This window comes from Monodelphis domestica, chromosome 4 (genome assembly GCF_027887165.1).
Source record: "Monodelphis domestica isolate mMonDom1 chromosome 4, mMonDom1.pri, whole genome shotgun sequence".
NCBI classification, from domain to species: domain Eukaryota; kingdom Metazoa; phylum Chordata; class Mammalia; order Didelphimorphia; family Didelphidae; genus Monodelphis; species Monodelphis domestica.
Genome location: NC_077230.1, coordinates 121,754,749 through 121,780,722, shown reverse-complemented (window position 1 = coordinate 121,780,722; position 25,974 = coordinate 121,754,749). Strand labels below are relative to the sequence as shown.

The 25,974-nt window shown below is 39.6% G+C and overlaps 1 protein-coding gene across 5 annotated transcripts in view; it reads left to right on the top strand.

Annotated features, from left to right (window-relative positions):
• CFAP221 (cilia and flagella associated protein 221) overlaps positions 1 to 23,418 on the top strand; it is a 144,611-nt gene extending 121,193 nt beyond the window's left edge. For 2 of the 5 annotated variants that reach the window (XM_007494057.3, XM_007494058.3), the window contains exon 25: positions 5,374 to 5,745. The gene's annotated coding sequence lies outside the window, so the exon portion shown is untranslated. Of the gene's footprint in view, positions 1 to 5,373; positions 5,746 to 9,114; positions 9,605 to 23,299 lie in introns of those variants that run through there. The other 3 variants (XM_007494060.3, XM_056793753.1, XM_007494059.3) reach the window with 3 other exon arrangements.
• Positions 23,419 to 25,974: the final 2,556 nt, after the last annotated feature.

Below are 25,974 nucleotides of genomic sequence, written 5' to 3'. Positions count from 1 at the left end.
AAATGTCTTTAAGTATAATTTTCTTTACTATTACTATAATCATAATTACTTCCTCTCCTCTGCAAAGGTACTTAGGTCTCCAAGTAAACTCATTTTTTGTGCTTGACTCAAAGACAAAGGATATTTTTGAAAGATAAAAGCTTTCTCCAATCAACAAACTGATAAATATGTATTGATCACCTCCAATGTGCAAGGTACTATTTTAAGTGCTTCAAGGGGACCTATAGATGCTTTATATTTATATACAGCTCCTGCCTTCTAGAAGCTTGAAGTCTACTAGGGAAGAAAATATATTTTTCGGTGGAAAAAGAACACAAAGTATTGTGTGATGTCATGTTACAAGAAATAGTAAAGCCAGTACAAATCAGAAAAGGGATTACTATGGAATGCACATTGGAGGAGAAGAAAGAAAGATGATGAAAAGATCAAGGAGGGAGGAGTTCAGCAGGCACATAACTGGTTGGTTGTGATGCTGGGAGAAATAAAAGAAATTTCTGTCAACAAAGGAAATTCCATCATACTCTACTGAAGGGAAAGGTTAACAGGAATCTTCAGGACCCTAGGCTCAGACAAGCCAATATTCATCCCTTTAAAAACTGCAACAATCTAGTGATCTGGACTAGTAACATTCAGGAGTTATAGGCCTGGGGAGGAAAAAGAAGGAGAGGTCTATGTAGGTATCACCATCATCTAAGTATTTATTGCTTGGATTGACTTTATAAGGGAGGAGGTTCAGAGACCCACTCCCAACTCTTAACCTGCATATACACTTTTATATCCTTTGAATTTGCTTCAAGGATCTGTGATTTCATGGAATGGAATTTCCTCCTCCAATGCAGAAAGTTCGTTACACCATAGTTAAGTGGTCTTTCAGAGTTACGATGACTGAAAAGTTCATTATTCTCTGGCCAAGCTGGTGATGAGTCTCACCAAAATGAGCCAGGCCAGTCTTTGAACTGCAAATAGACAATATACTCAGAAGAATCTGTACTCAAAACCTTTCCACCTCAATTAACCAGAGCTTTCAAACTACATTGACTTACAATCAGAGAACCCATAGTCACTACGTCATGCCACAATGAGTGGAATTTTTTTAAAAAGAAAGTAGAATTTTAGTGGAAGAATATTTACATATATTAAAACTAAACAAATGAAGGCTTATAGTTGTGAGGGGCAGTACCTTATCCTGGAAACTAATTCCAGCTTTGTCCAGCCAGATTTTCACCACTGATTCAAAATACTACTGTCCTAAGGAAAAATTTTTCTAGTGATTGTTTCCAGTGGCACAACTTCTTAAGATTCAGTCTCTACTTCCTCCCTTAGCTCCATGTGGTCTGACAGGCAAAAGATATATACTGAACTATGTAGTCTGGTTTTGAAATATGTTTCAATAGGCTTCCTCAAGGGAAGGATGACCAAAAATGAAAGACATTCCAGGTTGAGCCTGAGTGTTCAGGTTGTTGACTATTAACTTTGCATATATTTACTCCTATAGACACTTAACTTTTTAATTTGAAAGCAAAACCATAATCTTCCACACAAAGGATAACAAAGAAGAAGCCCCCAGAGCTTCCACAAAAACCAAAGGACATGGGTTGAGTGGAGATTAAAGAAGTCAGAAATCTTTAGCCTTATCCATCGAAGAGGAGCTGTATTGTTATCAGTGAGTTCTAAAGAAAAGGGTATGTGTTCAGTTCAAAGAGCCTCCTAAGAGATGAACACACACCCTCTCCCAAGCTAACCCAGGTGTGACATCCTTTGTGGAATATACTCAAAAGCGTAGCTCACAAGCCATCACAGATATCTTTTCTTATGCCCATCAGAGCTCAAGTTAAAGGAAAACAAGTGACAAGAATGATTCAAACAAAGGAACACTTTCCTACAGGTTATTTTACCACCATTGGGGGAAGGAGACACATTCTAGGAACATATGTGACCAAGAAACCTGAACAATGGGGACATCTTCTACCCCAGACACTGGAGAACCACTGAGGTACCCTGGTGAGATAATTCCAATTGTCATTGTTGGGCATCTCCACTGAGCTGCTTCCTCCTGTCACATGGTTCTCTTAATTTGTGATGTGGCTTCATCTACTGTATTCTCCACTCCAAAAAGCTCATGGCCTCAGAACTGCTTCAGGCCTTTTAAAATTCAGACACCATCCAGGTAACTAGAAAAGACTTTTGACACTGAAGTCTGTCTTTTCAGCTCCACTCTGTTTAAATCTTTATTTGACTTGGTTATAGGGATTGGTACTGGACATATATTTCATTAATACTGGGAAGTCGAGGATAACTCCTTGCACCTTCTGGGTGACTAAGAGTGAGAAAACTCCTCTCAACTCCTACCCTGCCAATCAAGGTCTAAGTTAAATGGAGCTGATGGCTTTTGTTCAACTTCTTCCCAGCAACCAAATTGTTTTTCTCCCTATGCTCCCTTGTCTAAGACGAACCATTCCATTTTTACACAAAAGGGATAATATATTCCTTTCATGATAACAAATTAGGATGTAGCTACTTTCACATTGTTCAACACTAAATGTAAAGTCAGACTAAGGAAGTCTTATTGCTATGCTAGATAAAAATTAAAAGGGATTTTAGGATTTAGAAATTTAGAATTTAAATGGTTCCATCCAAGACTCTTCTGATTTAACATCAAAATCATTAGTCCTTGACATCCTTTTCTTCTAGAAACACAAGCCTTCCTATTAAAAGAAACGTGCTTTTTCTAAATATACCCAACAACAGATTTTTTTTAAACCCTTACCTTCCGCCTTAGAATCAACACTGAGTATTGGTTCTAAGGCAGAAGAGAAGTAAGGTCTAGGCAATGGGTGACTTGCCCAAGGTCACACAGCTAGGAAGTGTCTGAGGCCAGATTTAAATCTAGGACCTTCTGTTTCTAGGCCAGGCAATCTATCCACTGAATCACCTAGCTGTTGCCTTCCCCCCTGCCCCCCCAACAACAGATTCTTTAAAATGTTTTTGAAACCACATTTTTTAGGCATAGCAATTTTGACACATTTTCAGAGGAAAGAATGGTAAGTAGTGGTTAATCATTGCATATCTCTTTAGATCATTTTTAAAACTTCAAGTAGAATCTGATGCACCTTCAAAATTTCTCTGACTCCCTAAAATTTATCCTTGCATCTAAAAAAAATAGTAAATCTACATATCATTTGCATAAGAAGCATAGCAATTTGATTTCTGGGGGAAATGGAACCCTCTAAGTAGCTTATTTAAGGAAACTAATACAAATGCACCGGAAAATCATCAACCAATCAACATGTCTTTTTTTTAAACCCTTTTCTTCCATCTTAGAATCAATAATAAGTATTACTTCTAAGACAGAAGAGTGGTGAGGGCTAGGCAATTAGGTTAAGTGACTTGCCTAGGGTCACACAGGCCAAATTTGAGCCCAGGATTTCCCATCTCTGGGTGTGGCTCTCAATCCACTAAGCACCTAGCTGTACCCCTCTCCCCAAACTAGATTGTAAAAAGAAATGTAGAGAGGATGGAAACAAGTTTAGGTAACAAGTTAAATGCAGGATCATGGCACAGACCTATAAAAATAGTGTAAGGAAGATAAAACTCAGAAATGAACTTAATCTGGAGAAAGAAGCTCAAGATGAAGAAAAAGCATTTTTTTAAAATGTTGATCGAAGAAGGGATAGTATTTTTGCCTTGGGACAGAACTATTCAGTTCTTAGTAATGTTTCTAGTTTCATTGCCAAGAAGACCTTTGCCACAGAAATGACTAATGGGAATTAATATCCAAGATACAGAGAGAGTAAGGAAGCAACAAACCGACCTTGATCAATTCAAGTCACCCTTCCCAGATGAACCAAATCCTTGTGGACCAAAAGAACGAGCAGGTGTGATTACTCAGCCTGTCACCTGTTAGTGATATTTGAAAAATGAAAACAGGAGAGATGCTACAAGATTGAAGAAGGGAAACTTTTGTTCTTGTTTTCAAAAAAGAGACATGAAAAGAAAAAATCTACAAACAATAGGCCATTACACTTGACTTCAGTTCCTGAAGAAATTTGAGAATGGATCATTTTAAGAGGTTAGCAAACATCTAGAAAAGGAAACTGATTACAAAGAACCAACATGGCTTCATCAAGAAGAGATCATACCAGATTAACCTCATTTCCCTTTTTTTGACAAGATTATTTGAACTAGTAAATGGAAGGAATGTTGTGGGTATCAGATATTTAGATATTAGTGAAATTTTTGATAAAACCATCTTATACTATCCTTGTGGAGAAGATGGAGCAGTATGGATTAGGCAACACAATCAAATGGAATAAGAACTGGTTAGATTGCAGAACTCAAAGAGCTTCTGTTAATGTTTCCTTGTCATTGCGGTAGGAAGTCCCTAGTGGAGCGCTCCAGGGATCTATGATTGTTTGGATTAAATTTATTTTTCTTGGTACCAAAGGGCAAAATGAGTAGTGGGTGGAAGTTACAAAGAGAAAAAAAAAGTGAACTGCAATGTCTTGGAAAGTACCAAGTTCCCTCTTCTTGGAGGTCTTCAAGCAGTGAATGGATAATCATTTGTAGGGAGTGACTTAGTGGGGATTCCTTTGTGTATGAGTGTGTGTTCCCTTCCAACTTTTCAATTCTGTGATCACCACTTTGGGTATCACTGAATATTTAATAAACTTTGATTGGAATACAGATTCAATTTGCCTGAACACATAAGGAATTGCAGAGTTAAGAAGAAAAGGGAATAGTAATCCCCTTGGGTCTATCCAAAAGCCACATCTTCCTACCTTCCCAGAAAAAAAATGCTCTAAATTGGGGTTCTTTAAAGTGGCCACAGGGCCTATGGACTAACCCCAAAGGGTTATGTGATCAGCCATTTGGAGGATGGGTTACATCTTCCATTCACTGAACTTGTCTTCATTACAACCACACCTATCCCTTCCCTGGACTGTACGAGCCCCAAACCTTCCCCCTTCTGAGCTGAGCAGACAGCTCCCAGAACCTGACAGCAACAGTTATGTAGGTGGCATTGGGAAAGTTTGCCACCCTCCCCTCTCACGTAAGTCACCTCAAGTCCTGCTGGTCCCTCTCAAAGAGTGAAGTCTGCTTGAGGGAGGCAGTGACTGGCGAGGTAATGTCCTGACTTGCATTTTGGATGGGGACACAGTAAGATACAGGATGAACAGATAGGGATAAATTGTGACCTGTACTACAGATATCATTACTCTTCCCCTTAAACCAACCCTTCTCCAGACCTCCCTATTACATCTTTCTAGTCAGTATATTTTCACACCCTCCTTGACCTTCCCCAACCTCCACCCCAATCAAATCAGTTGCCAGATTTTGTTGGATCTCTAAAACTATCCTCTTCTCTCTACTCAGACAGCCAGCAGCCAAAATTCAGGCCCTTATCACTTTTCACTTGGAATATCATAACAACCTGTTAACTGGCCTCCCTGCCTCAAGTCATCTTCTACACAGCTGTCAAAGTGGTTTTCTTGAAGCAAAGATCCGGCCATGTCATTCTACTCAAACTCTAGTGGCTTCCTATTGATTCCAGGTTCAAATATTCTCATCTTTTACATTTTCTGATTTTAAGTTTAAAATGTACATGATTAGCGCAGTCAAAAATGTATGTGACTTATAAGCATACACACTGAGGATGCACACTCAAAATTATTTTTTTATTTGTAAGAGTCTGAAATCAATAAAGGTTGGAAACCACTGACCTAACTGAAAATAGGACTCTTGAAAGACCTACAGAGTTAGTGAATTTTTGTCTTCTAAGCCAATTCAACCCTCTCTAAACCTTTACCCCCACCACTAATCTGTATTTCTTTGCTGCCCTTTTCTCCTAGGCTAGACACATGTGTGGAGATAGACCATCAGTGAAAATGAAAAGCAAAATAGACACTATTTCCCCCCCTATTTTTGAACTATTGGGACCCCAGTTCAGTGCAATGGGCTTCTCTGAGAATAGTGAGTGGCTGCTTCGATGAATATTCTCAAGAAAAATTGAGAAATTAATATGAGGCAACAAGGAACTTGGTACATACATAGTTACTCAAATTACCCCACTGACACTTCATTCCATTCACTCCTAAATAGCTTTATTCACATAAATGCAGTCTTATCTGATGGTTGCCCCTAGCGATATGAATAAATAGCTTACTAGTACCATCCAACCCAAAGATAAAACCATTTGGTTGATGTGTATTATTACAGTCTTTGGCCATTTGGGATCACCCATCAGTCTCCTGATAATCTTGAAGACTATTTCAAATGGTCCTCTCTCATTCCCAATTCTGGCAACCCAGACAGTTAAGGTCTGCTCCTAGATTTCCCCAAATAATCTTTAGTTGGGCTTCTGAGTCTGAAATTGGGTTACTGGACAATGTACCTTCTGCTCCCCCTATTTGCAGTTTCCTTACCCCTTAAGAATAACAGAGATTCTGTACTCCTCTATGAAATGTAGGTGGTTGGTTCTCTTTCTAGAAGTCCTCTTCTGACTACATGGAATCTTGGATTCCTTTGGCATTCTGGAGAAAGTCTATAGACTTGTTCTCCAAATAATGTTTTTAAATAGATAAAATATAGTATTACAAAAATATCAATTATGTTGAAATATGATCATTAAAATATATTTTTAAACTTAAATCACAGACCCTAAGTTAACCTCTGGGCTAAGGAAAAGCTCATAGCTTGACTTTCTTCCTATACTCTTTTCTTCAGTTCTGTCATCCCCTTTGACCCTCCACCTTCATTCTGTGTGGAGTGTTTCTCTTCACTGTCCCTTCCTCTCCACCTGGGCCATCCCATTCAGGGGACAAATAGCCACCTCCACAGAACCTCCTGCTGCACTCCAGCTCACATTGAGCTCTCCCTTTGATGGCAGCAAGCATTTATTTTTGCCCCTACCACATTGCCTTTTTTTTTTACATCTTGGTATATTTTTAAATAATCATTTTCTGACATTTTGTTTTCTCTCTCCTTCCCATCCTACCCCCCTCCCCAGGACAGCAAGTAATACAGTTTGTACATATATTGTCATGCACAGAAGCTAGAAGCTTCATGTGTTGAAATCCAAGTTGAAGGGAAATGGGTGTGACTGAAGAAATATGGGGGGTGGCCTATGGAGGAAGAATGATGCATATTCCCCTTTCATTGGGTCAGAGAAAATTTGGAGAGTCATAGCTTCTCTAGAATCATCAAAGTTGACTCCTGGAAATATGGCACCATCATTAAGTATTCCTCCTTTCCCCTCCATCCACCAACTATATCTGCTGCTCAAAGATGCCTAGATATCTTCTCTGTGATGGTGTTCCCCAGAGAAAGAGAACCTTAAATAATGTAGGGTAAGCTGATATGTTCGTGGTTATTCTTGTCTGGGAAATCTATTTAAAACTTAAGAATTTTCAGTGTTTTTCCAGGATACACCCATTTGGTTCTTCATCAGTAGTGGGACAAGTTGAAATAACCCTGTACATTTGTATCCTACTCTTCAGTTCATAAAACAACTTCACATCATTTGATCCCCACAACTCTGTGTCCTAAGCAACAGGGGAATTGTTGTCTTTATTACACAGATGAGGAAACAACTCAAAACAGAACTTGCTCAAGGTCATACAATCAGTAAATGACAGGGCCAGAACTCAGACCAAGGCTTTCATGACTCTTAAGTCATTTATTTTTGCCCCTACCACATTGCCTCTTTTTTTTACATCTTGGTATATTTTTAAATAATCATTTTCTGACATTTTGTTTTCTCTCTCCTTCCCATCCTCCCCCCCTCCCCAGGACAGCAAGTAATATAGTTTGTACATATATTATCATGCACAGATTACCTTTATCTTATCCAAGACATTGTCTAACCCAAGACAAAAGCCCAGCATGCCACAAGGACATGGGCATCCTTAGACCAACAGCCTGAGAAAATATAACCACTACTGGCCCCTTGAGAAGTTACTCTTCAGTGAATTCGGGGTCAACCAGTCAAGATTAGGAAGTGGTCCTGATCAATCTCATCTAACTTTTCCTTTTAGTTCCCTTGGTACAGATTATAAAAGAGGGCAGGTACCATCATATTTACCTATATGTATTCCTTACTGACTTGAACATAGGAGATCCTTGCTTAAAGAAAATGTTGAATCTCCCAATCTTTTTGTACTTGTGTTCTGTAAAATCAAGATGCCCTCAATCAGCCCTGGCCTAGTGGAGAAAACAGACAAAGCAGAAGCCTACTCTCAGTCTCAGTGAAGTTACATTTTCTAGCATGTTTGTGTTTTATTTCCCCAATTAGATTAGAAGCCAAAGGTTATATGTCTCCCTCTTTTTTGCATCTCTAACTACACAGATTTAAGGGCAGCTGAGTGGCACAGTGAATAGAACCCTGGGTTTAGAATCAGGAAGAAATATGGATATCTTTATGGGTAGACCCCAAAATGGGGTCATGAAGAGTGGTACACAACTCAAATTACTAAACAACAAAGTTAACTACAGGTTTATATACATAGAAACTCCACCATGCTGCTGACTAGCCTGTTGGATCTGTTATAAATGCCTCAAATAAAAATTGAGCCATCCTTTGTCTCCATTTCTTTTCTTCTAAATTTTCACTAGTTTTATAACAATCTCTTAGAGCCCCTTCATTCAGACCCCAAGTCTATCAAAATTTTATAGATATTAATTCACTAAACCTTATATGGAAGAGAAGTATTCCCATTCTCCCAGTGGTTAATTGAGATAGGGAGACCCTTAAAGCAACCTGGAGATAAATAATATGTCTTGCTAGTGTTCAGGCAGGATTCAATCTAAACCTAACGAAATCTGCTTTTTCTTGAATTGGTCTTAATTTATGGGACTTACCCAAGATGGCATGGCTTGTCAGTGGCAGATGGATGGGCAGATAGCAACAGGAGGGTGGTGAGAACTTCTCTGTGTCCTTCTTATCCTAAGATTTTACTTGTTTCAAAGTTCTACTCTCAGCAACTGTTCAAGACTCAGCTTTTAAAAGCCACCACTTTCAGTGGCAAAAAATTGGAAAATGAGGGGATGCCCTTCAATTGGGGAATGGCTGAACAAATTGTGGTATATGTTGGTGATGGAATACTATTATGCTCAAAGGAATAATAAACTGGAGGAATTCCATGAACTGGAGGAACTGGAATGGCCTCCAGGAATTGATGCAGAGTGAAAGGAGCAGAAACAGGAGAACATTGTACCCAGAGACTGATACACTGTGGCACAATTGAACGTAATGGATTTCTCTACTAGCATCAATGCAATGATCCAAGATATTTCTGAGGAACTTATGAGAAATAACACTATCATGTCCAGAGAAAGAACTGTGGGAGCAGAAACACAGAAGAAAACTACTTGATCACATGGTTTGATGGGAATATGATTGGGGATGTAGACTCAACAATCACATTGCAAATATTCATATGGAACTAGGTCTTGACCAATAATACATGTAAAAACCAGGGTAATTGCTCATTGGCTATGGGGGGGGGGGGGGTGGGGAGGGGGAGAGGAACCTAAATCATGTAACCACGAAAAAATATGCTACATTAACTAATTGTTTAAAATAAATAAAAGCCACCACTTTCCCTGATTGACTTCTCCTCACTTTTAGTCCTTGTCCCCTTTGCACTGAAACATTTTTTTTTAATCATTTAGCATTTACATTGCTCTGTAACTTTCCATGTCACTATGTATTTCTGACAGGCTTCAGGTTGAAATTACTCCTCAAGAACAATCATTAGGTCTACTGTTACTTTATATTTAATTCTTGCATAAGGCAGTGAGGTGTCAAAATGCATAGAGTGCTGGCCCTAGAGTTTGGAAGACCTGAGTTCAAATTCAGCCTTAAGACACTTGGATGTGTAAATTTGGGCAAGTTCCTTAACTCTATTGACCCCAGTTTCCTCATCTGTCAAATGAGTTGGAGAAGGAAATAGCAAACTACTGTAGTATCTTTGCCAAGAAAATCCCTAATGGAGTCATGAAGAATTGGACATGACTGAAACGACTGAATAGTAAATTTTTGTTCTCTCTTCAATACCCAGAGCAGAGCAACACATAAATGATAGACCCACAGGAAGAACTTGATGGCTATGTCTTGGTGTCCAGTGCCACCTTGTGGACACACTAAACGAGTTCTTTTCCCACAGTTGTCACCTAGTTGGACTCTCTTATGTAGGAGCCAGCTAAAATAAGAGAAGGGCTGAGTGGAAAGGGAACTAAAAGATCAGTTAAACCATTTATCTTGATGAAGACAATAAGACTCTGTGAATTGAAATGATCTGCCCATTGTTACACAGACATTAAATGGCAGCGATTGAACTTGAACCCATCTCCCGACTTCCTGTGTCATCCTCTTTGCATTAAGCCATGTCCTCACTAGCTAGCTAAGCCAGGAAGGACCCTTGCTTTTGCTTCTCCAACTGATGAGATAGAGAAGGAAAATGTTCCTTGTGAGAAAGAGGTTCTTGGAAGGAAGAAATTTGTCAGAATATAAATGTCAATTCTCAAGTAGAGTTATCAACCGTCAATAGGAGAATGGCTAGCTAATAAGGATAGATGAGAGAGAATTAATACTGTGCTCTAGTAATCAAAAAATGAGAAGCATGGAAAGACATGAATTGATGCAGAGTGAAATAAGAAAGCAATATTTGTTATTCAGTTGTGTCTGACTCTTTGTGACCCCTTTGAAGTTTTCTTGGTAAAGATCATTGGAATGGGTTGCCATTTCCTTATTTTATAGATGAGGAAACCAAGGCAAACACAGTTAAGTGACTTGCCTAGGGTCACACAGCTTGTAAGTACCTGAGATCAGATTTGAGCCCAGGTCTTCTAACTCCAGTCCTGCCCACCTAACTGCCCTAGAAAACAGTATGTGCCCATGTAAAGGGAAAAAATAACTACCATATTACAAGTGAAAATGATGTTGAAGATTATAAAGACCAAGCATGGCCCTAAAAAGAAAAAGTATAAGATGTCTCTCTCACTGCTTTTATACCCCACAGGTATAAAACAATTCATATATTTTAAGACTTTTTGATGTGTTAATCAGTTTGCTGGGTTTTTTTCTTTTCTTTTTTTTTTTAAAGAAATTTTTTTATTTTATGCAGTGGCTCCCAGGGAAGGGTAAAAGGAAGTATACCAGGGAAAATGTAGGCAATGTAGAAACAAAAGATTTTTTTTTTTAATTTTTAAAACCCTGGGAGTTAAGTGACTCACCCAGGGTCACATAGCTAGGAAGTGTCTGAGACCAGATTTGAAACAAGGACCTCCTCTCTCTAGCCTGGCTTTTAATCCACAGAGCCACCTAGCTGCCCCCCGCCTTTTTATTTTTAAAGAATCTTAATTATCCAAATTCCTCTTGTCCCGAATCCAATCTAATTCCATAAACTAAGCAATTAAACAACTGTAACATGTTATACTGACTTCTGTTCAATGAAACACAAAATTGAAAATTAAGTCAATAGGATAGAATGGAAAGAAGAATGTAATTAGAGGCAAAGGACTTGGGCTCAAATTCTGACTCTTCTATTTTGCTTATGTAACCTTGGTCATGTCTCATAACTTCCTTTGGCTTTATTTTCTTCAAAGGAAAATGATGAAATTGGATTCGATGGGTAGTCCTAAGGAGCCTACATTCTAGTGTTGGAAATATCACGAGTTTGCTAGATTAATGAGAAATCAAAGGCCTCTGGGGTCATTTTCAAAATTATGAAATATTAAGCACCTACTGTGTACAAAGGATTGTATTAATCTAGGGGGTGACACAAAGTTTAAATGAATTAGGGTCCCTGCCTACTAAGATTAACATATCATAAGAAGATAAAACACAAATCCAACTCTAGTGCAAAATACTAATCAAAGTGAAAAGGGTCAAAACTTGAATGATGAGAGAGAGAGCATATCAGAGAAGGGTTCCTGGAAAAGAAAGCATTTGAATTGGGCTCTAAAAAATTAGAATTCAATATGTCCTGTCCTTAAAAGGCCTTTGTCACATCTTCCATCTACAACTTCTTCCTGTCTCCCACTACTCCCTTTCAAAGGGAGAGGAAACATAAAATGTAAAAGCTTGATGAGATCAAGAGATCATTTAAAACAATCCCCTCATTTTACAGATTAGGAAACTGAGGCCTATAATTTGCCAAAGGTCACAGAGGCAGTTAGTAGTAAAACTATATCTCATAGTCTTTTTTTAGAGTGTTCTGTGTATTTATTGTTTTATAGCAGAATGCCCAACACAGATCATAACTGCCAAATAGTCAGCTGTGCAAAATAGTATATTTCGATTATTTTTCTAATTGTTTATATCTGACTTTCTTTGTGTGAAAAATGTTTTGTAATTGTGTTCATACAATTCCTGTGTTTGCCTTGGCAAGTAGATTCCAATATAAAATATAATAGGCAATAAATATGACAATCTAGATGAAATGGATGAATATTTACATGAATTGCCCAGATTAACAGAAAAGGAAATAGAATGCTTCAATACTCCCATCTCAGAAAAAAAAAATCAAACAAGCCATCAAGGAACTCCCCAAGAAAAAATCCCCAGAGCCAAATGGATCCACAAGTTAATTCTATCAAACATTTAAAGATCAACTAGTACCAATACTCTACAAACTTTAACAAAATAAGCAAAGAAGGAATCTGACAATATTCTTTTTATGACACAAATATGGTACTGATTCCAAAGCCAGGCAGACCAAAAACAGAAAACTATAGACCAATCTCCTTAATGAACATGGATGCAAAAATCTTAAATAGAATACTAGCAAAAAGACTCCAGCAGATGATCACAAGGCCTTAATTAAAATATGAGTTCCTTGAAAGCAGGAACTGTTTTTGCTATTGTTTATACTCTGTGAACTTTAGATTATGCCACCCTACTTAGTCTAACAAAAACAGTAATGTATACACCCATACTTAAGGATTAAGTATTTAGGAGGATGGCCTATGACAGACACATGCTAGCAAATGACAAATCAGAAACAACTGACAGATCCCTGGGCTGTCCTAAATCAAGCTTAAGCTACCATTGGTACATGTGAGACACAGGAAAGTGTTGTAAAAACCGTCTATATATTTCGTGTCACTTCTTCTCTCGGGCCTCTTTCCTTGGAGAGGTGGCTCTGGCAGCAGCTTGCTGAGCATTTCGGCATCTTGGCGTGGCGGCAGCTATTGTCCGGGTTTGGCGGTGAGTTTTCCTTGAAGGTGAGGCATCTTCACTGAGCTCTCTTGGAGTGTAGGCTGATTCTTTTCTCCTTTACCTTCCAAACACTATCCTCTTAGAAAAGCCTCTAATCTTCAAAGACCTCATGGCAGAGGTCTTTGAACTACAGGCCAGGTGGGAGAAATTCTATACCCTCTTTCTCTCTCTTCTCCTTAATTCCTTCCCTCTATATTAATTAAAATCACCATAAATTCCAAACTGACTTGGGTATTTTATTTGGCATTTTCTCTGGAGACCAAATTTAGATTAGGTCACAAGCCTAAAATTATCATTACAACTCTCAGCACTTAGCACAATGCTGGCACATAGAAGGTGCTTAAGAAATTTCTGCTGACTCAAGTAAAAGCTAATTTCCTTCTTTTCTTTCTTACTCTCCTTTCTTTTTCTTCCCTCCTTTTCTTCTTTCTCTCTTCATTCCTTCTATCCTCACTTCCCTCCTTTCCTCATTCCCTTGAGTCAATTTTGCATATTTTTCCAAGAACTCAAGTCCCTACTATAGATACTTGCCAATATGTATTTCTTTTTTTCTATCTTTACCTTCTATCTTAGAATCAATACTAAATATATTCTAAATTAGTTAATTAAATAAATAAACTTAAAATAAAAAAGAAACATAAAAATATTAAATATGACTTCTAAGGCAAAAGAGTAGTAAGGGATAGTGTGAACTTTAGATTACTCCACACTACTTAGTCTAACAAAAATCGGGAAATTGTGAACTTTAGATTACTCCACCCTGATTAGTCTAACAAATTCAGGAATATCTACACCCATACTTAAGGATTAAGTATTTAGCAGGATGGCCTGTGACAGACATATGCTAGCAAATGACAAATCAGAAACAACTGGGCTGTCATAAGTCAAGCCTAAGATATCGTTGGTACATGTGAGATACAGGAAAGTGATGTAAAACCGTCTATATATTTCGCGTCACTTCCTCTCTCTGACCTCTTTGTCAGCAGAGAGGTGGCTGGCAGCAGCTTGCTGAGCATCTTGGCATCTTGGCATGGCTGCAGTTATTGTCTGGTTCAGCAGTGAGTTTTCCTTGTTACTATACTGGGAAAAGCTGAGTAGCCTACTCAGAATTTAGGCTGATCCTTTTCTCCTTTACCTTCCAAACACTATCCACTTAGAAGCCTCTAATCTTCTTCAGAAACCTTGTGGTGGAGGACTTTGAATTCTGCCTGGCATAGGCCAGGCAGGAGAAATCCTATATCTTTTCCCTCTCTCTTCTCCTTGATTTCTTCCCTCTATATTGATTAAACCACCATAGATTTTCTAAACTGACTTGAGTATTTTTATTTGGGATATTCCTTGGTGACCAAATTAATTTAGTTTAGGTCACAACCCTAAAATTATCCTTTACAATAGGAAACTGGGGTTAAGTGACTTGTACAGAGTCACCCACTAGGAAGTATCTGAGACCAGATTTGAACCCATAGCCTCCTGTTGTGTGAAGGATATTATGGGGGGTGGGGGATGGAATTCTGATCAAGAAGATAGAATGGGAACTCTGGTGCCCTCTGTGGTCAGCCAGAAAAGCCAGCAACTGAGATGAAGGATCATGAGGCAGGAGGCAGGATGGATGTCCCCTGGACTGCTTCCATAGGTGGCCCAGGCAAAATAGTTCACTCACAAGGCATGACTTATGAGAGTCAGTGGACAGACATAATGTTTGATAAACTGAGGCAAGATCAGATTTTCTGTCTTCCAAGTTGATCTTGACTGGGAGGTCCATGTGGATGCTGTGGAAGAGCAAGCAAAATGGAGGAAAGTAATCTCTCTCTCTCTCTCTCTCATCCTTTTCCCCTACTACTTTATGATTAAATAAAATAATCAAATTTGTGCCCAGTCTCACAATTTTAATCTTCCACCATCTCTAGGCTTGGCTTTACCCACTGAACCACCTCACTACCCATTCAAATATGTTACTAACTATATCAGTTCACATTAAAGATGAACACAAGGATGTCACCATTTAGAGACTGAAAAGGGAAAGTGTAATTTGGAATCACAAAATATGATCATCTTTCTTAAACAGAAAAAAAATGAGGCCTCTTTATTTTAAATTGACCTAAACAGATATTTATGAAGGAAAGAATTGGGTATAGAGCACTTGTTAGGTGTGCAAAATTGAGACAAGAGAGACATCATTGCTGACATGGGGCTTATAGTCCAGAAGTAGCCCCAATTAGGGAATATGACATACTTTTTATAACCACAGAAGAAAATAATGCATCATAAGTACATAAGAGAGGCACAAATTACTAATATGAGAGTTGAGAGGGATCTCCAGCCAAGGTGATGAGAGAAGAGAAGGCTTCCAGGAGGCAGTGAAAATTCACTAGATCTCTTTTTACTATAAGTATTAAAAAATACAGCAACAAGTATTGTGTTGGCTTCAATAAGTCCAAAGAGTTGATAATTGCTCTGGCTGCTTCACTCCAAAATTGAAGTCAACACAGTCATTACTACAAAGGACTTGCTGAGTCTAACTTGAAGAGAAAGAAAGTTAGGAAAAGAATTTAAACAATTCCTCCAAAACCACACATTGATACATAATGTGATTTAAAATGCTTGAAAGGTATGAATTCCCTATTAATGAAAAGCAGTGGGCTATTGGCAAGAGAAAAAACAGCACTGAATTCGCTTTTCATTTAAACGTTATATTTTTAACTCAATAATTGATCTTTAATGGATAGATAGGAATCCGATGGGGGGGGGGGTGTAAATGGCATTCCAGGCATAGATGGAGTGTGAACCATTGCATGAAGGCAGCACAGAACAGGATTGGGAACAGGAAGTCACTCAATAAACATTGTGAATCTCCAAGTCCCTAAGGTAGGGCACGGGAGTAGGTAGACAATGATGCCTCTAACAGAAATAATGAAGACATGACGGAAAAACAGGTTTTCCTTATCTTTAAAATGAGGTTGGGCTAGATGATTTCTAAGTGTTACAGCACTTCTCCTTCTCTCGTTTAATATAATAAACCCAGTTCTGGTCATGTTGAATTTGTGTTAACAGTGAAATGTCCAGATTAAGATGTGACTCTCAAACTGAGGAGAGATGTCAGGGCGAGAAACCTGGCTAAATTTCTTTTATGACATAAGGAGGGAATGTGTGGTGGGGAGGGAGAGGCTGCTAAGTAGAGCAACTGGAGTGCAGAGGACCTGGATTCAAATGACCTCAGAGCTATGACCTAGCTGTGTGACCCTGGGCAAATCACTAAACCCTCATTGCCTAACCCTTTCCACTCTTCACCTTGGAGCCCATATTGGTTCTAAGACAGAAAGTAAGGATTTTAAATGTTTAAAAATCCACATAATGTGGGGAAGCTAGGTTAAAGATGGATAGAGCACTAGCACTGGAGCCGAGAGAACCTAGGTTCAATTCTGTCATCAAATACTTCTGAGCTATGTGGTCCTAAGCAACCCATTTAACCCTAATTGCCTAGCCCTTGACACTCTTGTCTTAGAATTGATGCTGAGACAAAAGTTAAGGATGTTTGTTTGTTTGTTTGTTTTTAATGGGGGAAAAGGCAATGAGAAGAAACTTGTGAATCTATATGTTTTCTCTTCTTGCCTTCTTTGCCTATCCACAAAATCCTTATAGTCAAGTTGTTTAAATTAGGTTGAAATAGAGCAAAATTTCACTTATTACCCTGACTGAAAAGGAAGAACATTTTACATTAGTGAATTATTAGTATGTTTTTCATTGAAGTAGTCTGAATAAGGGAAGATAATAAAATTGAAGTAGATAAAGCAGATCAATCCCTCCCTGCATTTTTAGAAAACAGACCCAGCTCCCCCCCCCCAGGAGGTCAAGCAGCTTATGCTGGCATCAGACAAGATACTAATTAGCCTAAGGATGAGAATTAGGGAGGTCAGGAAACAAAAAAACTTCAGGAATATCAAAGAGGTCAGGATGGAAAGCAAGGTAACATATAGCTAACTAGGGATAAGTGATTTAAGTACTTGTGAAAGTAAACAACCAGTCAAGATAGCAGTGTAGAGGTCACAACAGTTCAGACCTCTGAAAATCCTTCCTTACCTATTAAAAATTAAATGCTCCTAGGGGACTGAAAAATCAAACCTAACAAGAAGACAGAGCCAAGGAACCCTCCCGCTGAACTCAACTTAAAAGGTAGCCCCCCTTCCCCCCCCCAAAAAAGTTGGAATTTGAGAGCACTCGGGTTTAAGGGGAAGGAAGAAGGAAGGTCCCAGGACCCCTCCCCCACCTAGAGCGCTGAGCCTCCAGCAGTAGATGAAACCTCTGGGTGGTCAAGGGTGCTGGTCTGGAGGGAGTACCTTACTGGTACTTACTGTGCCAGGCTCAGAGCATCAAACATAGTCAGTGGGGAAGCAGTTGGAGAAGAAGCCCAGGGACACTCCATATTCCACCCACCCCCCCCAAGGTTTTGGCCTCAGGGCCCACCCAGCTCTAGAAGTTCAAACCAGCTGGACTTAATCTCATCAAAGCCTTCAGAGGACAAGGAAGCTCAAACTCCAACACCCCTCCCCCACAGACTGGACTGAGAGATTTGCTGACTAAGCACCAAGGGGGAAGTCTGACAGAAATGCCCAAAACCACAGATCCAAAACATAATGAGAGGTGCAAGAGTGCAGGCAACAACAGGGGGGAAAGAAGGGGCAAATATGAGCAAACAACAGAAAAAGAAAAAATACAATTGACAGCTTCTATCCAGGCAATGAACAAAGAGCAAATAGGACAAAGAAGGATGAAGAAACACCAAGAAAAAGCACAGAAACTCCAGTGAATTGGACACAGGCTTTGGAAGAACTCAAAATACATTTCAAAACACAATTAAGTGGAGATTGAAAGAATCCACAAATCTCCTGTACTTAATCCCCAACTGACAACATTCAGGAATGTTATAGCCAAATTCAAGAACTATCTGACCAAGGAAAAAAATATTACAAGCTGCTAAGAAGAAATCATTCAGATACCAAGGAATTACAGTGAGGATAACACAGGATCTGGCTGCATCTACACTAAAGGACCAAAAGGCATGGAATATGATATTCCGGAAAGCAAGGGAACTAGGTCTACAACCAAGAATCAACTACCCAGCAAAACTGACTATATTCTTACAAGGGAAAGTATGGTCATTTAACAAAATAGAAGAATTCCAAGCATTTGTAAAGAAAAGACCAGACCAGAACAGAAAATGTGATGCCCAAACACAGAACTCAAAAGAATCATCAAAAGGTAATGAAGAAAGGGAGGGGGGGAGAAGAAAAACAAAACAAAAACCCAACTTTTTTTTAAGAGACCCAGTAAGTTAAAATGATATGTATCCCTATAAGAAAAGAAGACATTGGTAACTCTTAAAAATTGTAATAATCACCTGGGTATAGAAGTAGTCTCTTGGTAACTGAGGATGACGATTGTCTTTGTGTGTTTTCATCTATGGTGTATAGATGAGTTTGCACAAAGACACTTGTGCATGAAGGAGATTTAAGTGGAAAAGTCGATGCACAGAGACAGTCCCACTCTCTCGGTGTTGGAAGCCTTGGTCCAGTGGTACGAAAAGTCGTTACACCTGGAGACTTCCTCAGCTGCATTGGATGGCATAATGTATAGAATATTATATATAATAAATGTCTATATATGTATAAAAATGTAAATATTATATAAATGTATACGATAAATATGATGGTGTTTTACTTTTAAATACCTTTATAATTGGTTAAGATCTATCTTTCAAGACTCCCTGTACATCACTCTCCCTGAAGTACTCTTTGATTCTGCCAAGGTTTTTTCTTTTCTCCATCTTCCTACTTTGTGCCTTTCATTTCCCATGCCTAGAATTAAATCACTTGTTCCTCATTGAATCCTTCCTTCCTTCAAGGTGAAATAGAAAGGGTTAATTTGTGTGACACTATTTCTTGTTGCTGCAGTGACTGATGTACTCTGGCTTATGACTAGAGAACTGCTGCTAGTATGGGGACACACCTGATGGTACTTAGTTACAATGGAGGTAGAGGTACTACAGAGAGACACTGATACAGGGGAATGCTCTGGAGTTTGCCTACTAATCCCTACTGATGACTAGTAGATCAATATATTTCCTAACCTCCTCCTCCCTTCACTCCCTCCCTTCTCCAACCCTCTCCCTCCCAGTTTCTTCTTGAAGCCTTGGGCTTTGCCCCTCCCCCCCAGTGGACTATTATATTTATGAGGAAAAACTTCTTCCTTTCTTTTCTCAGGTAAGGGATTTTGAGGTCTAACCAAGGCACCATTATTGCTAATTGAAAATGATAAGTAGTATCTGCCTAAAACTCAGCAAGTATTATCTGCGATGGGATTAAGAAGCCTTCTTACTAAGATCAGGGGTAAAAAAAGGATGCTCATTATCACCACTATTATTTAATATTGTATTAGAAATGCTAGTTTTAACAATAAGGAAAGAAAAAGAAATTGAAGGAATTAAATTAGGCAAGGAGGAAACTAAACTAGCACTCTTCGCAGATGATATGATGGTAAACATAGAGAATTGGATGAAGGTAAATTTAGAAAATCTTGGAGAATCAACTAAAAAACTAGTTGAAATAATTAATAACTTTAGTAAGGTTGCAGGATACAAAACAAATCCACACAAATCATCACCATTTCTACATAATGCCAATAAAGTCCATCAGCAAGAGTTAGAAAGAGAAATCCTTTTTTAAATCACTATAAACAATATTTTATATTGGAATCTACTTGCCAAGGCAAACACAGGAATTGTATGAACACAATTACAAAACATTTTTCACACAAAGAAAGTCAGATATAAACAATTAGAAAAATAATCGAAAAATATTAATATTTTCTAATTGTTTAGATCTGACTTTAAAATATTTTCTTACTTTATAGTCTTGATTTTTTGTTCTTCCAGATGAATTTTGTTATTATTTTTTCTAGTTCTATAAAACAATTATTTAGCAGTTTGATTGGTATGGTGCTGAATAAATATATTAATTTAGGTAGAATTGTCATTTTTATTAATTAATTTATATATTTATATATTGGAGGGGATGTGGCAAAATTAGGACACTAATGCATTGTTGGCGGAGTTGTTCTGAAGGGCAATTTGAAACTATGCTAAATGGCCATAAAACTGTGCATACCCTTTGATCTGGTGATACCACTGCTGGGTCTGTATCCCAAATAGATTAAAAAAGAGAGGAAAGTAATTCATTGCTGGTGGAGTTGTGAACTGATCCAACCATTCTGGAGGGCAATTTGGAACTATGCCCAAAGGGCGACAAAAGAATATCTACCCTTTGATCCAGCCATAGCACTGCTGGGTCTGTACCCCAAAGAGATAATGGACAAAAAGACTTGTACAAAAATATTCATAGCTGAGCTCTTTGTGGTGGCCAAAAACTGGAAAACAAGGGGATGCCCATCAATTGGGGAATGGCTGAGCAAATTGTGGTATATGTTGGTGATGGAATACTATTGTGCTCAAAGGAATAATAAAGTGGAGGAGTTCCATGGAGACTGGAACAACCTCCAGGAAGTGATGCAGAGCGAGAGGAGCAGAACCAGGAGAACATTGTACACAGAGACTAATACACTGTGGTATAATCGAACATAATGGACGTCTCCATTAATGGTGGTGTAATGTCCCTGAACAATGTGCAGGGATCCAGGAGAAAAAAACACTATTCATAAGCAAAGGATAACCTATGGGAGTGGAAACACCAAGGAAAAGCAACTGCCTGAATACAGCGGTTGAGGGGACATGACAGAGGAGAGACTCTAAATGAACACTCTAATGCAAATATTATCAACAAAGCAATGGGTTCAAATCAAGAAAACATCTAATGCCCAGTGGATTTATGCGTCGGCTATGGGGGGTGAGGGGGAGGAAAAGAAAATGATCTATGTCTTTAACGAATAATGCTTGGAAATGATCAAATAAAATATATTATTTAAAAAAAGGGAAAAAAAGAGAGGAAAGGACTTATTTGTACAAAAATATTTATAGCCCCTCTTTTTGTGGTGGCAAAGAATTTCAAATTGAAGGGATGTCCATCAATTAGGGAATGACTGAACAAATCGGGGTACATATTGGTGATGGAATACTATTGTGCTATAAGAAATGATAAGAGGGGCAGCTGGGTGGCTCAGTGGATTGCGAGCCAGGCCTAGAGATGGAAGGCAGGGGTTCAAATCTGATCCCAGATACTTCCTACCTAAGTGACCCTGGGCAAGTCACTTAACCCCCATTGACCAGCCCTTTTTGCTCTTCTGTATTGGAACATATACACAATATTAGATCTAAGGCAGAAGGTAAGGGTTTATAGGGGGGAAAAAAAGCAAAATGGTAAGATGATTTCAGAAAAAGCTGGCAAGATCTGCAGGAACTGATGCAGAGTGAAATAAACAGAATTGAGAGAACACTGTACACACTAACAGCAATACTGGATGATGATTATCTGTGAAAACTTGGCTGCTCTCAGCAATGTGATGATCTGGGACAATCCTGAAAGACTAATGATGGGGAATGCTATCTACCTCCAGAGAAAGAACTAATGGAGTCGTCATTCACATCAGTGTGTCTTTGGTTTCATTTGGGGGTTTTGGTTATGTTTAAGTTTGCTCTTACAACAATGACCAATATGGAAGTGTGGTTTGCATGGCAATAAAAATAAAATTAAAAACAAGACAAAAATAAAGACCAAAGTGGAAGACATCAGCGAGGGAAGTTTGGAAAGCACTCAGTATTCAGTCACCTATTGCCTGTTTTGCAGGAGTGATTCAACTTTTCCCAGGATAAATTAATTAGTAGGAGTTAGGTATTTGGTTATTCTCTAGTGGCATCTACGTAGGACAATGGATAGAGCATCAATTAGGAAGACCTAAATTCAAATGTAGCTTCAGATATTTATTAGATGTGCAAACTTAGGCAAGTCACTCAATTCTGTTGAACTCAGCTTCTTCATCTATAAAATGAGCTGAAAGAGGAATGGCAAACTATTCCAGTATCTTTACCAAGAAAACCCCAAATAGAGTCATGGAGATTTGGGCAGGACTAAACAATAGCATATTCTCCACGTAGGTTACTCCATCTCTATAGAAACAAGTATCCTATTTTTCTTGGAAGGTCTCTGTAGTTGCCCAAATTTAGGAGGGAAAAAAGCCTCTGAGAACCTTGCTCTATTTATCTGTACTTAGCTCTTATGCATATATAGATCATAGACGTAGAACTCAAAAGGAACCTCAAAAAGCCATCTAAGCTAACCATCTCCCCATGCAAATGGAAATTGGGACCAAAGGATATTAAGGTGAATAGCCAAAATTCACAGTCTTGGGAAGCATCAGAGGTGATTTGGGAATCAAGAGCTTTTGATTGCAGAGCTGGGGGCCATTTCCTTGTGCCACACTGGGGGACTGATGGGACCCAATGAAAAGTTTGTTCTAAGCAGCACCCCTTTCCTGAATGCATGCCATTACCTGTGCCTCACCCAGGTGATCTGCTGCCCCATCCCATCAAGAAAGTCAGCTTCTTGGTTTTCCTTTGTATCCCCAAGCCTAGCACAGTGGGAGCTTAATGCAATTCCGGAATTTATTAATGCCCTATTACATACCAGGTACTGTATTAGGTAATGGAGATACAAAAACAAATACACAATTCCTATTGAACCAATTGATTGATTAATCAGGAGCCTGTAATTAGAGAGTAAAGCAAAGAGCATAACGATCTTAGGATACCAGGACTTAGAGCAGGAAGAAAACTTTATTCATGTAAGTAAATCTCTCTTATTTTTTTAAAATTTTATTTAATTGATTAATTTAGAGCATTTTCCCAGGATTACAAAAATCATGTTCTTTCCCTGTCCTCCCTCCCCCTCCCATGTCTGACACACAATTCCACTGGGTTTTACATGTGCCTTTGATCAAGATCTACTTCCATATTATTGATATTTGCACTAGGATGATCATTTAATTCTCCCTTATTTTACAAAGGGAGAAACTGAGGTATGTTGGAAGTAAATCTCTCTCCATTATGCTGCTTTTTTTTTAAACATCATCTCTCAGTGACCTGGAGAAGCCCTCATAGAAAGGAAGTTAAAGAGCCAAGGATCCAACAAGACAGGAAACTGATTCCACAGGTGGCCAGGCAAATAAAGAAACCATGGTTGGTTCCTGAGATGTGACCTGGGAGAGCCAGTGGGTGGAGAAAACAACTGATAAGTGGTCTTTGGGGGTCTTCTGGCTGGAGCGTGGAGGCTGGAGGAGCCATTGTTGGTGTTGGGCTTCAATCCATCATGGCGGCCAATAGATTAGTAAGCTAAATACCTCTCTACCTCTTTCCTTCCTTTCCCTCTCTTGACTATTACTACTTTGATTTAATAAAGTTATTAAAGCTACCAGCAGCCTCAGAATCACAATTTTAATTATTACAGGTAAAGAAACAGTCAGATTCTGAAGCCGGCTTTCTGAATGAGGTCTACCTAATTCTACTTCTTGGAAATCCAATGTTCTATTCACTGCATTTGAAGTCAGGGAGCATCTCCCTCCCCATCCCATAAATCATCCCCTCCACAGGCCAAACCACCTCAAGTGTTTTTCAGATAATCATTGTAGGTCATGCTCTTCAGTCCTCTCACCATCCTGGTCATCATCCCCTGGACACCAAAATGTGGTGCCTTCAAAACCACTTTAATTGCCCTTCGAGATCTTAGGATATTAACGGATTTGTTTGTAGTTTTCAGAGAACGAGAATGGAATTTAGGATAAGAGTGTCCTCAAGAAAGTGGCGTTTTAGAATGTACTGAAGTCAATGTTACTTTAAACTAAATAGGAGAGACCATGAGTGCATGTTAGGGCAGAGGGAGATAAGCGTCTGGGTCTTGGGGTTATGGGGTAGGGGTTCATGGAGCAGGTGGAACTCTAGCTGGGACATGAACTAGAGGGAGGAAAAAGACGAGACAGCCTTTTAGGCCTCTGGAAGGTGGCCCCTGGGTGTGGTCATGGCCTGGAAAACACCTATTGGGGATCAGTGAGAGAGAAGTCTGTAGGCACATGAGGAGGGGCCCCAGTGGCCCCAGAGGGGTTTAAATTTGATAGGACAGATATTTTCTGTTTCCAGCCCTATTTTCTTTTTTATTTCAGGCCCTTTCTTCAGGGTGGCTGCCCCCTCCCCCAGTTCTATAATTCCCACAACCCCTCAGTGTGAAGAAAGGGAAAAAAAGCTTTTCCTGCCCCAATACACAATGAGCCTTGACCTTAGCTTTTAATAACCACTTAGGCCGCAGCTGTCTCCCTTTAAATAAAGAATCTCATTCCTTGTTCAGATACTAGAAAGCAATTTCACTAAGTGCTTAACTTAATCAGCTTGCCTCTATAGCCACCGACTAGACCAATGGGGCTCCATTTTCCTCCCACCATAGGATGAGTGCTGCCGGTGCTCTTCTTGCCTCCCAGAAGCCATTACGGATTTAAAGGGTAGGGGTTGGGGACCAGGGTCAGAGGAGATGGGTTCCAGGGACCTCCTGCCTGTAAATGGAGAATAATCGTATTTGGGCCCATTAACCTCAAAGGATTCTTCTACGGAAAGCCTTCGGTACCTGTCAAACACATGTAAGGTTAAGTAGTCTTATTTTTAGAAATCGAGTCCCTTGGTAGCCTCAAGGAGACATTTCTCATGTGCAGCTGACCTTTCCCCCATTCCGGGCGTCCACTCCAGGATTTACCTTCCCCTTCTCGGATAGCACAGGGAGGGTCTCTTAGCGCCCAAGGACAGAGCCCTTCCACTCTCCCTACCAAGGAGTCAGTCACATCCTCCTGCTCTTCCTCCCCCTCCCTCCCATCCCCACCACCAGTGTCTGGCAGAGGCCTGAGAATTCATGCCAGCCTGCTAAGCTCTTTTCATTCCCACTTCTTTGCAGGAAAATAGACACACAGTAGAGTCATACAGTACTACCAAAATAGTAAGCAGGTCCCACACTGAGGGGTGGCTGGGGTTTAGTCTGCTTTAAATGGAAAATATGACAAAGGAGGGGTAAAGAGTTCTAATCTGACTGTCACTGATTTGCTGGAGGCATTAGGAAAATTGCATCTTTCTGGGCCTCCTCTACAAAATGAAAGGAGGAAGCAGGGAGGAAGTGGGAGAGAGAAAGGGAGCAGGAGGAAGAGGGAGAGACATAGAAAGAGGTGAAGGAAGGAGGGAGAGAGAAAGGGAGGGAAGGAAGGAGAGGGGGAGAGGAAGGAAGAGAGAGAAGAAAGGAGAGGGAGGAAGAAAGGGGGAAGAGAAGGAGGGGAAGAGAGACAGAGACAGAGTGCATTAACATAAAGGAGGGAGGGAGAAAGAGAGAGGGGGAGAGGGAGGAAGAAAGGGAGAGAAGGAGAGGGAGAGAGAGACAGAGTATGTGTGTGGAGGTGAAGGAGGGAAGGAGAGAGAGGGAGAGGGAGGAGGAGAAAGAAAGGGAGAGGAGAGGGAGAGAGGGAGAGAAAAAGAGGAGAGGGAGAGAGGGAGGGAGGAAAGGATAGAGGGAGAGAGAGAGGGAGGGAGAAAGAGAGAGAGAGAGAGAGAGAGAGAGAGAGAGAGAGAGAGAGAGAGAGAGAGAGAGAGAGAGAGAGAGAGAGAGAGAGAGAGAGGGAGAGAGAGAGAGAGGGAGAGAGAGAGAGAGAGAGAGGGAGGGAGGGAGAGAGAGAGAGAGAGTTGGATCCCTTTGGCAGTCTGGTGAAATCTACAAAATGGATTCTTCTTT